General features: G+C 42.8%; 1 protein-coding gene across 26 annotated transcripts in view; it reads right to left on the bottom strand.

Annotated features, from left to right (window-relative positions):
• B3GALT5 (beta-1,3-galactosyltransferase 5) overlaps positions 1–15,033 on the bottom strand; it is a 64,579-nt gene extending 49,546 nt beyond the window's left edge. For 6 of the 26 annotated variants that reach the window (XM_060395960.1, XM_015092661.4, XM_060395970.1 and 3 more), the window contains exon 1: positions 14,946–15,033. The gene's annotated coding sequence lies outside the window, so the exon portion shown is untranslated. Of the gene's footprint in view, positions 1–3,450; positions 3,519–5,871; positions 6,037–9,667; positions 9,813–14,945 lie in introns of all 26 variants that reach the window. The other 20 variants (XM_060395941.1, XM_042237271.2, XM_060395953.1 and 17 more) reach the window with 5 other exon arrangements.
• Between the last annotated feature and the right edge of the window lie 646 nt (positions 15,034–15,679).

Here is a 15,679-nt window from a genome sequence, read left to right as displayed (position 1 = left end):
ACAACAAATGAAAATCACAGAAAAGAGAGAGAATAAAACTAAAAGCAGGATTGAATTCATTCAGACATTAAAATGTGATATTATTGATAAATCACACACATCATCTCTTTGAAAGGAACTAAGCTCTAGCGTATCTAAGAAATATAGGAAGAGGGCAGGAAAGAACAAAATGAGAAATGGAAAATGAGAAATGAGACATATAAAAGATGATCAAGATGTTAAAGAGTTCTGTGTTTGGAACCCAAGGAACTGGGTCAAATCTTAAGTCAGTCACTTGCTAGTTATGAGACTCCAGGTATATCTACCTTCTTAAGCCTATTTTCTCTATAAACGAGAAATGGAAAATTTCTTAAAAGAGAAGATAATACTACCTCCCTCCTAAAGTTTTTGCAAAAGTCAACAAAGCACCTCACAGTATAGGAACTAGTAAGCACCAGGCTCTATTCTAGATCATTCCTAAGACTTCCATGACATTAGTTTGCTTGATTTGTAAAGCCCCACCATCCCTTCTTACATTTGCTCAGAATATAATCACTTAACATGGTCTTGTTAGGTGCATGGTGCAGGGTGACACCTGTGATTTCATCTTCAAAATAATGCAATTCAGGGACTGCCCTGGCAGTCCAGTGGTTGAGACTTTACCTTCCAATGCAGAGGGTGCAGGTTTGATCCCTGGTCAAGGAGCTAAGATTCCACACGTCTCATGGCCACAAAAATCAAAAAATAATACAAAAGCAACATTCTAACAAATTCAACAAATGCTTTATAAAGAAAGGCCTGCATCAAAAACGCTCAAAAAAAAATTTTTTTAACGCAATTTACGGAAAAAGTGAAAGATCAAATTTGTCCAGGCTTTAAATGGAACTGACATGGCTGTGTATGAGATAGTGAGGGGACAGCCAACATGGAGTGATTTGACAACGGTCAAAATGTCCTCCCCAAAATATGTCTATACAGCAGTTTCCTGTTGCAAGAAGTCTCCTTTTAAAAGGTAGAGAGGTGACCTGGTGAGAATCTGTCTGCATAAAGGTGGACATTAAAATGACAAGAGCCACACAATGTCTAGGAAAAGAACAATGAGGAGCAAAGAACAGAATTATTTAGTAAACAAGAGTCAGGAGCAGAACGAAGGAAGGTGAAAAAGGATCAACCGGACACGTAAGAGGAAAACCAATTATATTTACCCCTCGGTGTCTATGGGAGGCTGGGTCTAGCACCCCTGCAGACACCAAAATTCAAGGAAGCTCAATTCTCTTATAAAATGGCAAAGTATTTGCATATAATCTATGCATATCCTCCTGTATACTTATACAATCCAAGTGCTACATCAACACTGGCAGGTACAAGGCAACTTCAAGGTTTGCTTTTAGATACTTTTCATAATTTCTCTTCCTGAATATTTTCTATCCATAGCTGGTTAAATTCAAAGATAGAGAGCCCACTGATTTAGAGGACCAACTGTAGTGTCCCAGTAGTGGTTAAAAATTAACACTTCCTGTATGTGAACTACTGTGTCTAAGATGGTTTCATGTGATAACTCATTCCGTGCTCATCACACAGAGGTGGGTGTTAACGTTCTCCTTCACTGAGGAGAATGAGGTCAGAATTCCCACAGAATGAGGTCAGCAGCGTGGAACCTAGAGTGAGTTCATGGTCAAAGCTGGCATCTATAGCCAGGCAAAGGCCCATAGTTCTAAACCCCACTGCTCACTCCCTTCACAGAGAAGTGTCCCAGGGACCAAAGGAGCTTCAAGAAGGAAGAAGTAATCATTAGTGCCAATCCTACAAAAAAAAAAAAATGTGGCGTCAGAAGCTCCCGGACTTCCCATATGCAGCTTCAGTGGAGGAACATGAACGTGAACGTGCAGTCGCTCAGTCGTGTCCAACTCTTCACGACCCCATGGACTGTAGCCTACCAGGCTCCTCTGTCCATGGGATTTTCCAGGCAAGAGTACTGGAGTGGATTGCCATCAGTGGAGGAACTGTGGCTAAAATCAGAAAGCAGATGACAATCCTTAGGAACAAAAAGAAGGCAACATGGGACAGCTGGCTTAAGTAAAACTCTCCATCTAAGGAATCAACGGTTAAAAAGACGAGAGTCCAGAACAAGGGACATGGGAAGGGAAGAGAAGGAATGGATCTGCTGGGATAACTCTGAGAACAGGACGAACTAGGACAGCAATAAAAAATAACTGAGGGGAACTATGATGCAGAGAGAAAAGCAGAAAATAAATAAAGTGCCAGTCAATAGCTTTCCCCAAAGCAAAGTTCATGACAGTAAAAATATCTTACCTGTTAACAAATAGGGGCTCATCAACAACAAAAAAACAAACACCTTGATTTAAAAATGGGCAAAAGACTTGAATAGGCATTTCTCCACAGAAGATATTCAGACAACAAATAAATGCATGAAAAATGCTCAACATCACTAATCATTCAGTTCAGTTCAGTCACTAAGTCGTGTCCAATTTTTTGCGACCCCATGAATCACAGCATGCCAGGTCTCCCTGTCCATCACCAACTCCTGAAGTTCACTCAAACTCATGTGAATCGAGTCAGTGATGCCATCCAGCCATCTCATCCTCTGTCATCCCCTTATCCTCCTGCCCCCATTCCCTCCCAGAATCAGGGTCTTTTCCAATGAGTCAACTCTTTGCATGAGGTGGCCAAAGTACTGGAGTTTCAGCTTTAGCATCATTCCTTCCAAAGAAATTCCAGGACTGATGTCCTTCAGAATGGACTGGTTGGATCTCCTTGCAGTCCAAGGGACTCTCAAGAGTCTTCTCCAACACCACAGTTCAAAAGCATCAATTCTTCGGCGCTCAGCCTCCTTCACAGTCCAACTCTCACATCCATACATTACTACTGGAAAAACCATAGCCTTGACTAGATGGACCTTAGTCAGCAAATTAATGTCTCTGCTTTTGAATGTGCTATCTAGGTTGGTCATTAGATCAAAACCACAGTGAGCTACTACTTCACACCCACTAGGATGGCTATTATAAAAACACAGATTTTTAAAAATTAAAAAATGCTGCCAAGTATGTGAAGTAATTAGAACCTACCCCGTGCACTGCTAGTGGAAATATAAAATGATGAGGCACTGTGAAAAACAGTATGGTAATTCTTAAAATAAGAAGACATAGGCATACCATATGATCCAGTAATTCTCCTTCTGAGTATAAACTCAAAAGAAATGAAAGTAGGGATTTGAGAAAATATTTGTACACCCATGTTTATAGCAGCATTATTCACAATAGCCAAAAGGGTAGAAGCAGCCTAAGTGCCCACTGACAATTTAATGGATAAACAAAATGCGGCATATTCATATAACGGAATAATATTCAGCTTTGAAAAAGAAAGAAATTCTGATATACTTTACAACATGAATGAATGTTGAAGACATGATGCTAAGTGAAATAAGCCAGCCACACAAGGAAAAATACTTACATGAGATTCCTAGAGTGGTCAGACTCATAGACAGAAGGCAGGATGCGGGCTCCCAAGGGCCAGGGGCTCTGGGGAGAAGTGAATGATAACGGGTATAAGGTTTCTCTTTGAAATGATGAAATGTTTAGCAACTAGACAGGAGAAATGGATGCAAACCATGGAGGACGCACTAAACGTTCTGGGATTGTCACTAAGGTAGTCAACTCAACTTAAATATATTTTACACAAGTTAATAAAAAAGAATTTCAGATTCAATGAATTGTAAACTCTATGCATAAAATATATGCTGTGGATATTATATTCCAATAAAATTGTTAATTAAAAAAAAAGAAAATGAATCACGGGTTGAAGAGAAGCCAAGGTCAGGGTGAGTGGGAACATGGAATCCTTTCCGTCAGACTGGGTCAGGCTTGCCCACACTGTACACCACATGGCATCAAGCAGTTGCTAAGATTTTGTGCGACCCCATGGACTGCAGCACACCAGGCTTCCCTGTCCTTCCCTGTCACCAGGAGTTTTCTCAAGCTCATGTCCACTGAGTCAGTGATGCCATCCAACCATCTCATCCTCTGTTGCCCTCTTCTCCTGCCCTCAATCTTTCCCAGCTATATCAGGGTCTCTTCCAGTGAGTCAGCTTTTCACATCAGGAAGCCAAAGTATTGGAGTTTCAGCTCCAGTACAGTCCTTTCAATGAATATTCAGGGCTGATTTCCTTTGGGATTGACTGGTTTGATCTCCTTGTAGTCCAAGGGACTCTCAAGAATCTTCTCCAACATCACAGTTCAAAAGCATTAATCCTTTGGTGCTCAGCCTTCTTTATGGTCCAACTCTCACATCCACACGTAACTAGTGGAAAAACCATAGCTTTGACTAGTCACACCTTGGTTGGCAAAGTGGCATCTCTGCTTTTAAATACGCTGTCTAGCTTTGTCATAGCTTTTCTTCCAAGGAGCAACTGCCTTTTTACTTCATGGATGCAGTCACTGTCCACAATGATTTTGGAGCCCAAGAAAAGAAAATCTGCCACTGTTTCCATTTTTCCCCATCTACTTGCCATGAAGTGATAGGACCAGATGCCAATGATCTTAGTTTTTTGAATGTTGAGTTTTAAGCCAGATTTTTCACTCTCCTCTTTCACCTTTATCAATATGGGACACAAAAATGGCACAGAAGTAGACCAAATATGTGATTAAATTTAATTAATTTATATCCATGTAAACTAATTTTCATGTCTGAAAAATTATAACCAAACTCTAGAAACAGTTGAAAAATAAAGGAGAGCAGTTGTTTGATAATTAAAGTGTGCTAAGGTCCTCATCATGATAGAGAAATTGATAAAAAAAAATGCTGAAAAACTTTAAATTATATATAGTTAAAATGCTTCACTGAAAAGACCCTGATGCTGGGAAACATTGAGGGCAGGAGGAGAAGAGGGTGACAAAAAATGAGATAGTTGGATGGCATCACCTACTCAATGGATGTGAGTGTGAGCAAATTCCAGGAGATAGTGAGGGGCAGGAAAACCTGGGGTGCTGCAGTCCATGCCATTTCAAAGAGTCAGACACGACTGAGCAACTAAACAACAAAAATGGACCCAACTCTTTCCTCCCACAAAAAGCTCTAAACCCAATTTGACTGGGGATCCTAGAAGGTCATTAAGAATAAATGAGGTCATAGGGTGGGATTCTAATTCAACAGGATGATCTTTTGAGAAGAGGAAGGGCAAGATCTCACTCTCGGGAGGACACAGCCACAAGTCTGCCATCTGAAAGCTAGGAAGAGGGTTCTCATGAGAACCCAACTCTGCTGACACCATGATATCCCACTGCCAGCCTCCAGGACTGTGAGAAAATCCATTTCTGTTGTTTAAGGTACCCAGTCTATGGCATTTTTGCTACGGCAGCCTGAGCAGATCAAAATAACCAATAAAAGAGAAGAGACAGCCTGGAAATCTACATATATACATAGAGAAATGGTATCACAAATCACCAAGGAAAGGACTTGACTACTGAATGAATGACCTGGGGCTAGTGATAATTCAAATGGAAAAATTAAATTTGAAATCCTAGCTCACAACATACTGTCAACTACAAATTGCCACTCGCCAAGGGCATTTGCCATCTGCCTCTGCAGAGATTGAATCCTACACTGCTGCAGCTGTTGGCCTTCAATAGGCCCTGAAGGGAGTTCAGGCTGGAGAATGAGGCACTTTGTGCTCTAGGAAAACTGGTGGAACAGGCTTTTAGATAGATATTTTCAGGACCTGGTTTCATGGCCCCAATCCCTGCATCTCCTCATATCTAGAAAAGCACTAAATCCCTTCATGGTGACATCAGCTACTCAAGACTAACAGAAAACCTTTTGTAAGATAAGTGCTTTAATGCATCAAATTTCTCCTTCACCAAAATCACGTATACTGACCTTCTACCACTACCTTTTTGGAGCAGTTTCTCAGCTCTCTGAGGTGCTGTCTCCTGGGCTGCAGTCCTCATTTCTGCTCCAAATAAAACTTAACTCCCAACTCTTAGGTAGTGTGTTTTTTTTAAGTCGAGGACAGCAAAAGTAAATTCAAGGAGAATTAAAAATCTGAACATGAAAAGCAAGAAGTAAAGATGATTAGAAGAAAATATACATGGCTATTGGTAAAAAGGGGGGAAATTTTTAAGGCAGAAAAAAAAAAGCACAAACCATAAATGAAAAATTAGCAAATTAAAAATGAAAAAATATAAGCCATAGGCTAGTAGTAGATACTTACAATGTATATTACTGACATGAAGGATCTAGAATGGGTAAAAAAGACTTCTCTAGATTAAAAAGATACCCCCACATGAAAAATGAGCAAAATACATAAACAGACCATTCATAGATGAGTCATTACATATATATATACATAGACATTTTTATTATTATGTGTATATATATATATATATATACATGAAAAGATGCTCTACTAGAATCAGGCAAATGCACATTAAAACAGAGCTACTATTTAGATGCTGCTGCTGCTGCTAAGTCGCTTCAGTAGTGTCCGACTCTGTGTGGCTCCACAGACGGCAGCCCACCAAGCTCCCTCATCCCTGGGATTCTCCAAGCAAGAATACTGAAGTGGGTTGCCATTTCCTTCTCCAATGCATGAAAGTGAAAAGCAAAAGTGAAGTCGCTCAGCCGTGTCCGACTCTTAGTGACCCCATGGACTACAGCCAACCAGGCTCCTCCATCCATGGGATTTTCCAGGCAAGAGTACTGGAATGGGTTGCCATTGCCTTCTCCGACTATTTAGATAGCCAGTGGGAATTTGCTGCATGACTCAGGGAACTCAAACCCAGGCTCTGTCCCAACCTACAGGGGTAGGAGGTGGGAGGGAAGTTCAAAAGGGAGAGGACATATATATACCTATAGTTGATTCAAGTTGACATGGCAGAAACCAACACAATATTGTAAAGCAATTATCCTTCAATTAAAAATAAATATCTTTTTAAATCAGCATAAAAAAACTATACTATTTCACACCCATCAAATTAACAAAAATTTTAAAGTCCATGATTCAGCAGTTCCACTCCTGGGCATATATCTAGACTAAATTACAATTCAAAAAGATACATGCATCCCATATGTTCATAAAAGTCCCAATAATTCTAAGCAATGAGGAGGCTACAGAGAAACAAAAACTGTACACTGAGTAGGTGGGGGCATAAATTAGTACAACCACCTTAGAAAGGTGTAGTTAACATGCCTTTTTATCCCTTTACTCTCTTCTAGAAATGTACTCTAAAGGGAACACACCTGTGTGCAACAGGAGACACAAACATACAAGAATGCTATCATCATATTGTGAATTTCCAAGAACTTTTCAAGCAGCTTTGAATAAAATGACAGGAAAAACAGATATTAAATCCACCAATCATAACATCATGATTAGTCACAACTCCAGCTACACCATTAAAAAATAACTAAGCTCATAGAATCCGGCCCCATCACTTCATGGCAAATGTAAGGGGAAAAATAAAAGCAGTGACAGATTTTCTTTTCTTGGGCTCCAAAATTACTGCAGACGGTGACTAAACATGAAATCAGACGATGCCTGCCTCTTGGAAAGAAAGCCATGACAAACCTAGACGGCATATTAAAAAGCAAAGACATCACTTGCTGACAAAGGTCCGTATAATCAAAGCTATGGTTTTTCCAGTAGTCATGTATGGAATTGAGAGTTGGACCATAAAGAAGGCTGAGTGCCAAGGAATTGATGCTTTTGAATTATGGTGCTGGAGAAGACTCTTGAGCATCCCTTGGACTGCAAGATCAAACTGGTCAATCGTAAAGAAAATCAACACTGAATATTCATTGGAGGGAGTGATGCTGAAGCTGAAGCTCCAACACTTTGGTCACCTGATGTGAAGAGCCAACTCACTGGAAAAAACCCCTAAGCTGGGAATGGTTGAAAGCCAAAGGAGAAGGGAGTGGCAGAGGATGAGATGGTTAGGAACATCACCAACTCAAAGGACATGAACTTGAGCAAACTCTGGGAGGTAGTGAAGGACAGGGAAGCCTGGCATGGGGCTTTAGTCCATGGGATCACAAAGAGTCGGACATGACTTAGTGCCTCAACAACAACAACCACCTATACTTTCTCCTCCTTCATCTCCTCAGGCAACAGAAAAGCAGATTAAGCATGATGTCCAGGGTGCAAACTGAAGCTCAGAAAGAAAACACTTCTCACACAAGGACAGAAGCCATCAAGGACAAGTCACTCAAATTAAGTTGGAAGGTACAGCTGAAGCTGCCCTTCTTAAATATACTTGACATAAAAAGAAATGGCAGAGCAAATACACACAACTATGACAAAAGTAAAGAAGGAAGACCAAGTGCAGAAGCCAGCCTGGAAGGAAATATCCTCCCAGAAATGGGTGAGAAGTTCTCATACAGGTCCTGGTGATAGCCAACACAAAAGAAGTACCTCTGGGTGGCTATTTCTCCACCCTTGAGTCCATCTCCAGATCAAGCATTTTTTGCCTTGAGCCCAATTTGGAATATTTCATTCGAAACTGGAGTGATTAGTACTTCTCAACTCTTTCAAAGCTGTCTGTGGAACATCCCTGGTCCAGTGGTTAAGACTCTACACTCTCAATGCAGGGGGCATGGGTTCAATCCCTGGTCAAGGAACTAAGACCCTGTATGACTCAAGGTGTGGCCAAAACATTTTTAAAAATTAAGCTCTCTGTGTCCTACCACTCACTTCAGGCTTTAAAAGTGCTGACCACACTCTAAGCTACAAAAAGAAAAAAAAAAAGTTCTTCCAATAAATGATCTGCTATGAAAAACTAAGAACATAAATCAGCAAAACAAGAAAGAAAACATGAGCGGACAAGGCAATGAAAGGAGATTACAAAGGGAAACTACAGAATTCAGGAAACATCCTGAGAGCAAAACACCTCTACAAAACTAATAAATAAATTAGAAATGGTGAGAAATAGCATAGACAGAGTTGAAAACTTAAATACTAATGCCCAGGAATGGTTTGAAATAACTACAGAGAGTCAGAAGTTAAATGAAAGGGTTTAGAGACCAAAACTGAGACATCAAATTAAATACTATAGCCCTGACATCAGTTATTTTATTCCAGAAGTTCTACTACTTCTCAAAAGAGTCTGGGCACATTTGGGAGACAATTGCTTTTAAAACCAAGGTGGTTTTATTTTTTTAATATAATAAAAGAAAACTAGCTTTGTTACTTTATTTTCCTTCCTCATCCTTGATCTGCAACAACTGTATACAACATGACTAAAGGATTGGCACATAAAAGGCAAATAACAGTAATAGCTGTAACTTCTATAGCATGTATTACATAATGGCACTATTGTAAAACTTTATACCTATGAAACCATTTAATCTCATAACTATCCCTCAAGGAAATAAATACCATTATTGTCTCCCATCTCAGTAGAGTAAAGTGAAAGTGTTAATTGCTCAGACTGGTCCACTTCTTTGTGACCCCGTGGACTATAGCCTGCCAGGCTACTCTGTCCAAGGTATTCTCCAGGCAAGAATACTGGAGTGGGTAGCCACTCCCTTCTCCAGGGGATCTTCCCAACCCAGAGATGGGACCCAGGTCTCCTGCCTTGCAGGCAGATTCTTTACCGTCTGAGCCACCAGGGAAGCCCCTGAGGAAAGTGAGGCAGGGAGAAATGAAGTAACTTGCCCAAGATCATCAAACAAGTACCTGACACAGCTGGGATGTGAACTCAGGCATCTGGGTCCAGCATTCATAATCTTTATTCCTCCACGAATGTGCGAATAAATGACCAGCTGCTTCCTTTACCCAGCTTGGTCCCACTCCACTTCTTACTCTGTTTCTTCTATTGAGACTATGGGAAACCATTCAAAATCAGATATAAAAATTCTGGTTGATATCTTCTTTCAAGTGCACCTCATTCCACAATACCCATCCCTCCTAATCTGGTTTTCAAGGAAGGTCACATTTGTCAAAATGTCTAGAAGCCACCTTACCCATCCCTTCACCTTGCCTCTTCAGCCACAGGTTCAGTCCCTTAATAAGTGAGGTCTTGTCAAAACCCACAAGAGGCCAGTCATAGAAGCAGGCTCAGGCCAAGGGCAAAGGAGAAGAGTCTGGAATTAGGAGGGCTGGAAGAAGCCCCTACCCAAATTCAGGGGGCTTTCCTAGGGGTGAGGGAGCAGCAGCAGAGGAGGTCAAAAGAACACCACAGGAGGTCACAAACCTGGGATCACCCAAGAGCATCAGTTGGCGGTGGGGTGGCATTAGACCAAACAAGGCCTCTACACAACAAAGTCAGTGAGCTCCTGACTGGTGTTGACAATTATATTCAGAGGGGTAGGAATGAGGTAGTTCAAAGTCTCCGGGTTCATCTTAGGCAGCCTCCCAGGCAGCTGGGGAGAGAGGCTGACCAAGGTCAAATTGAGTTTCAAAGCCATTGGAACCTGGATCCACGACAAGGATCTACCTTCTGGCAGAGAACCAAGTGAAAATTTGATCAGAAGCCGGGTCAAAATAGACAAGCATCCTGAGAAACAAAGGACTCTCCTGGGACACCAGCGCCTGGCTTGAAGTCCAAGTCCATGCCCAGGTAGGTGGCAGTGGAGCCCCTGACTCCCTTCCAGAATTGGTCTGAACTGACCTAAGTCTCATCTATTTCCCATGAACTGACGGGACCAGATGCCATGATCTTAGTTTTCTGAATGTTGAGCTTTAAACTAACTTTTTCACTCTCCTCTTTCACTTTCAGGACTGATGCTAAAGCTGAAACTCCAATACTTTGGCCACCTGATGCAAAGAGTTGACTCATCGGAAAAGACTCTGATGCTGGGCGGGATTGAGGGCAGGAGCAGAAGGGGACGACAGAGGATGAGATGGCTGGATGGCATCACCGACTCAACGGACAAGAGTTTGGGTAAACTCTGGGAGTTGGTGACAGACAGGGAAGCCTGGCGTGCTGCAGTTCATAGGGTCGCAAAGAGTTGGACACAACTGAGCGACTGAACTGAGCTGAACTGACCTAAGTCTGCACTTGTCCACTGCATACAGATAAGCAAGCAGGACTGAGGAAGGGGGGCTGCACACTGCTCCGTTCATGAAAGGATGAATCTGTCGCCCCTGCAAGGAAGTCTAGGACAGGCATGCAGCCTCTCAGAAAATCAGATATTAATTGTGATCCTTGTTTATTCAAAACACCGACTGAGGAATCCTACAGAAGAAAGGGTGCCCGTGTGTGGAAGACTCTTTCCAAAGACACCATTGTCCTTGTCAATCTTTTAAGGTAACAATTTAGTGAAATATCTTTATACTCGAGTTGCATTTGTAGGAGTTATATGTCAATGGACCTCATATTGAAATCCTCTTTGCACATATCAGAGCTTAATTTTACCTAACAAAGAAACTATTTAAGATGAACTGACTTGAGAAGAGAAAGAAAAAATGAAAAGACATAGAAAAGAGATCTTAATAGATTATGCAGCCATTCCTTAAAAGGAAGATTTGAGAGAGAGATTTATTTTTCCCCATGTATTGATAACATTCTCAGAACATATTTCTCTTATAAGTTTGTAATTTTTGAGCGTCTTCACTCATTCTGCCTAACACCCCCTTACCCTGGTAGTGGGAATTCCTAATAATGTACTTCCATAACCTTGAGAAATTCCACAGAAATAGCACCTACAAAAACAGTGTATATTAAGACACTATGTTAATGATTATCTTTTATGCTTTTCTTAGAATAACTGCCTTGTTACAAACCCCAAGGGCAGACCCAGAAAGGATTATGACTGAGATCATGAAATTATGGACCTCGGAACACCGGGTCAGCACCGGGCATGAACACTGCCTACACACTTGTTGACTATTCCAAAGACTAGCCCAGAAGGGAATGGCCTGGGGTGAAAACAAGGAGATCTGGACCAAGTCAGTGTAGCATTTCGAGAAAGATAAGATCAAAGAAAGTCTTGTAGTCTGCAATTAGGAATAAAGCTGGACTCAGAGTGGACTCTGAACCTCAGTCCAATAGAGGCTGCAGGTCCCTGACCCATGGCACTAGCTTTCCTGTTCTGTCTTCATTCTCACCACTCACTCCCGCACCATTAGGGCAACACCCCCCAACCCACCTCCACCCCCTACTCTCGCAGCCTCGGATAACTGCCATCTGTTCTCTATATCTCTGGGTTCAGTTTTGGAGAGGTTTTCATTTTTTTGTTTTAGATTCCACACGTAAGTAAGATCATACAGTGTTTGCCTTTGTCTGACTTATTTCACTTAAAGGAAAATGCGAAATGCTCTCTCTTGGAAATAATTTGCCTCTTACATGTAGCTGTTTAAGAGGAAATACCAGGGCTTCCCTGGTGGCTGGGTGGTCACCTGTCAATACGGAGACACAGGTTTGATCCCTGGTCAGGGAAGATTCCACATGCCCCAACTAAGCCTGTACAGCAGTACACTGACAACTGAGCTTGTGCCTGGGAGCTACAACTACTGAAGGCTGTGTGCCTAGAGTCCATGCTCCGAAACAGGAGAAGCCACAGCAATGAGAAGCCTGCATACCACGAAGAAGAGTAGTCCCTGCCACAACGAGAGAAAGCAAAACAGAAACCCGCAGAAACAAAGACCCAGCAGAGCCAAAAACAAATAGATAATTAACTAAAAAGCAAAAATAAAAACCTATCGGTTTACAAAAAAAGAGGAGGAAACACCATAAAAAATGGCCATCTACCACACTATGTAACTTAACTGAAATATTCTGTTACATGTAAGGATGGTCAGAACCAGCATGCATTTAACCACAAATGTGACTCTAGGAATTTCCTGTCTATAAACTACTCTACACAGTAGCCATGCCCCACCACTAGTGCTCACTAGAATATGACACTTTCCTCAGATCTCTATCTTCATTAAATTCTACTCCTCCAAGTCAAGGTGCAGGGGCACAAACAGTAAATGAGGGAGACAAGGGGATGGGAGGTATTACTAATTATTTACAAAAGGAAAATACATAAGAAAGATTTTAAGTTTGTCATGCTAATACAAAGAGAAAGCGAAAAATAACTTCACAATATCTGATTACTGGTGATTTGGAAAGGGTTTTGGAAGCTGTATTTATCCCCAACAGGTCAGATACCAAAACAAACAAAAAAGAAAGTGAAACAGAAACAGGATTCCTTAAAAAGTTAGGCGCAATATTTACCATGCAAAACACACACACACACACACACACACACACACACACAACTGGCAGAGATATTACTAAAATGTTGATTATAAAATTGTAAGGCATTTAGGAATGAGCTAAAGAGACTCAAAATCAAAACCCTACTGGCACTCAGTGAAAAGACGTCTTTTCACCACATCGCCTGTCAGCACCCCCACGACGCCCACGCTCTGCAGGAGCTGTCTGGGCCCAGTGCTAAGGAATTGATTTTTGTTTTTTCTTAGATTGGCTTACTCATTTTAACTGTGAGACTTTCTATTCAGTGTTAATTCCCTAGTCTTCTGCTTACACTGTGTCCAGTCAGTAACCCAACTTCCTGGGCGGGTAATGAGAGCAGGGATAACTCTTCAGAAATCAACACCTTGTTATCAATAGCATGCACGCATGCTCAGTCTCTCAGTCCTGTCCGACTCTGCAATCCCATGCACTGTAGCCCACCAGGCTCCTCTGTCCATGGGACTCTGCAGGCAAGAATACTGGAGTGGATTGCCATTTCCTCCTCTAGTTATCAATAACAAGAAATAAACAAAGCATCCAATTTAAACATGGGCAAAAAGCAAGGAATCCTTCTTCCCAAGAAGACATACTTATGGCCAACAGGTATGTGAAAATGTGCTCAAAAACTGTAATCATCAGGAGAATCCAAATCAAAACCACAGTGAGCCATCACCTCACACCTGTTAGGATGCTTATTATCAAAAGAACAAGAGATAACAATGTCCCTGTGCATGTGGAGAAAAAAGTAACAGAACTCGTGTACTGTTCGTGGAAATGCAAACCGGTGCAGCCACTGTGGAAAACACTGTGGAGGTGCCTTAAGAAATCAGAACTACCATAGGATCCAGCAATTCCGTCTCTGAGTTTAAAACCTAAAGCATCATCTGAAAGAGCTAACTGTACTCCAATGCTCACTGCAGAATTATTCTCAAGAGCTAAGGTACAGACACAATCTTAGGGTGGACAGGCAAACATGAAGGAAATGCTATATGTATGTGTATATATGGATATAGATAAAGATATACAGACGTTCCATGCTTTCAGCCTTAAAAAGGGGGGAAAAATCCTGCCCTCTGCAACACCATGGATGACCCAAGGGGGCATTATGCTAAGTGAAGTAAGCCACAGAAAGGCAAGTGCTGCCAATATTACCTGGTATCACTTATATGTGGAATCTTAATTTTTAAAAAACAAAGTGGAAATCATAGAAACAGTACAAGAATGGTTGTCAGGAGCTAGAGAGGTGACGGAACTAGTGTTTCTGACAACCTAATGTTTACAGCAAGGTGGCTATAGCGACTCCATGGACTGTAGCCCAGCAGGTTCCTCTGTCGTGGAATTCTCCAGGCAAGAATACTGGAGTGGGTTGCCATTTCCTTCTCCACGAGATCTTCCGGACCCAGGGACTAAACCTGGGTCTCCTACATTGCAGGCAGACTACCGTCTGAACCACCGGGGATGAAGACAGTTGATAACACTATGCTGTATAACAGAAATCTCCTAAAAGGTTAGAACTTCTCAACAACAAAACAACAACGACAACAAAAAGGTAAATTTTTTAAAATTAGTACACTGTTACAGACCAAGTTTGGTCAAATGTGGTCTTGTAACCATTTCCTTAATTTACAAAGCAGAAAGAGAGAAGTCAAGCCCGCAGTAGGCTAGGCGATCCTCAGAAGTGCACGGGGCCCGCGCCCCCGCCTCCGGGTCCCCAGGGACCGCATCTCTCGTGCCCCCGCACCTCCCGCACGCCGCGCCGCCGGGCCTCACCGTGCGCCCCGCACTCCCTGCGCGGGGCCGTGCAGCTGGCCGAGCTCAGAGCCGCATTGCGCCGTCCCTTGAGTAGCTGGGTCCTGACGGAGCGCGGCGGTCCCCTGCGCTGGCCTTTAGGAGGTGGGAGGAGCGGCGCGCGGTGCGCACAGGAAATCTGATAGGTGAGGAGCCGGCGGGCGGGCGGGGACTCGGGGCGCTGCTGCTGGGGATGGCTGGGCCCCCCGAGTCCCCACCAGTGCCCCGCGCGGGGCTCCGGGAGGTGACTGGACCCCAACGCCCAGCGCCAGGGAAGGCGGCAGGCACCGTCTGCGCTGTTCCGCTTTGGTGGCCCCCCAGCGGAAGAGCATCTTTCGCGCAGCACCGGACATTCACGGCGATGGAGTTTGCTCAAATTCCCGTTGGTTGTTGTTGTTGTTTAGTCGCTCTGTCGTGTCCAACTCTTTGGGAGCCCAGGGACTCTAGCCCGCCAGGCTCCTCTGTCCATGAGATTTCCCAGGCAAGAATACTGGAGCGGGTTGCCATTTCCTTCTCCAATAGACCACCCCCCAACACACACACACACACACACACACACACACACACACACACACACACACCCCTTGGGGGTAGGGGGGAGCTTTGAGGTTCTCTCCCTGTCCACCATGGAAACTGTCCCGTAGTTAACTTCGAAAAAACCAAAACGCCCTCTGTGCGGGAAGGCCCCGCGGTCCCACACTTCCCCAAACCCCAGA

The sequence above is a fragment of the Ovis aries genome, chromosome 1 (assembly GCF_016772045.2).
Source record: "Ovis aries strain OAR_USU_Benz2616 breed Rambouillet chromosome 1, ARS-UI_Ramb_v3.0, whole genome shotgun sequence".
Taxonomy (NCBI): Eukaryota; Metazoa; Chordata; class Mammalia; order Artiodactyla; family Bovidae; genus Ovis; species Ovis aries.
This window is presented reverse-complemented; position numbering and strand designations above follow the sequence as displayed.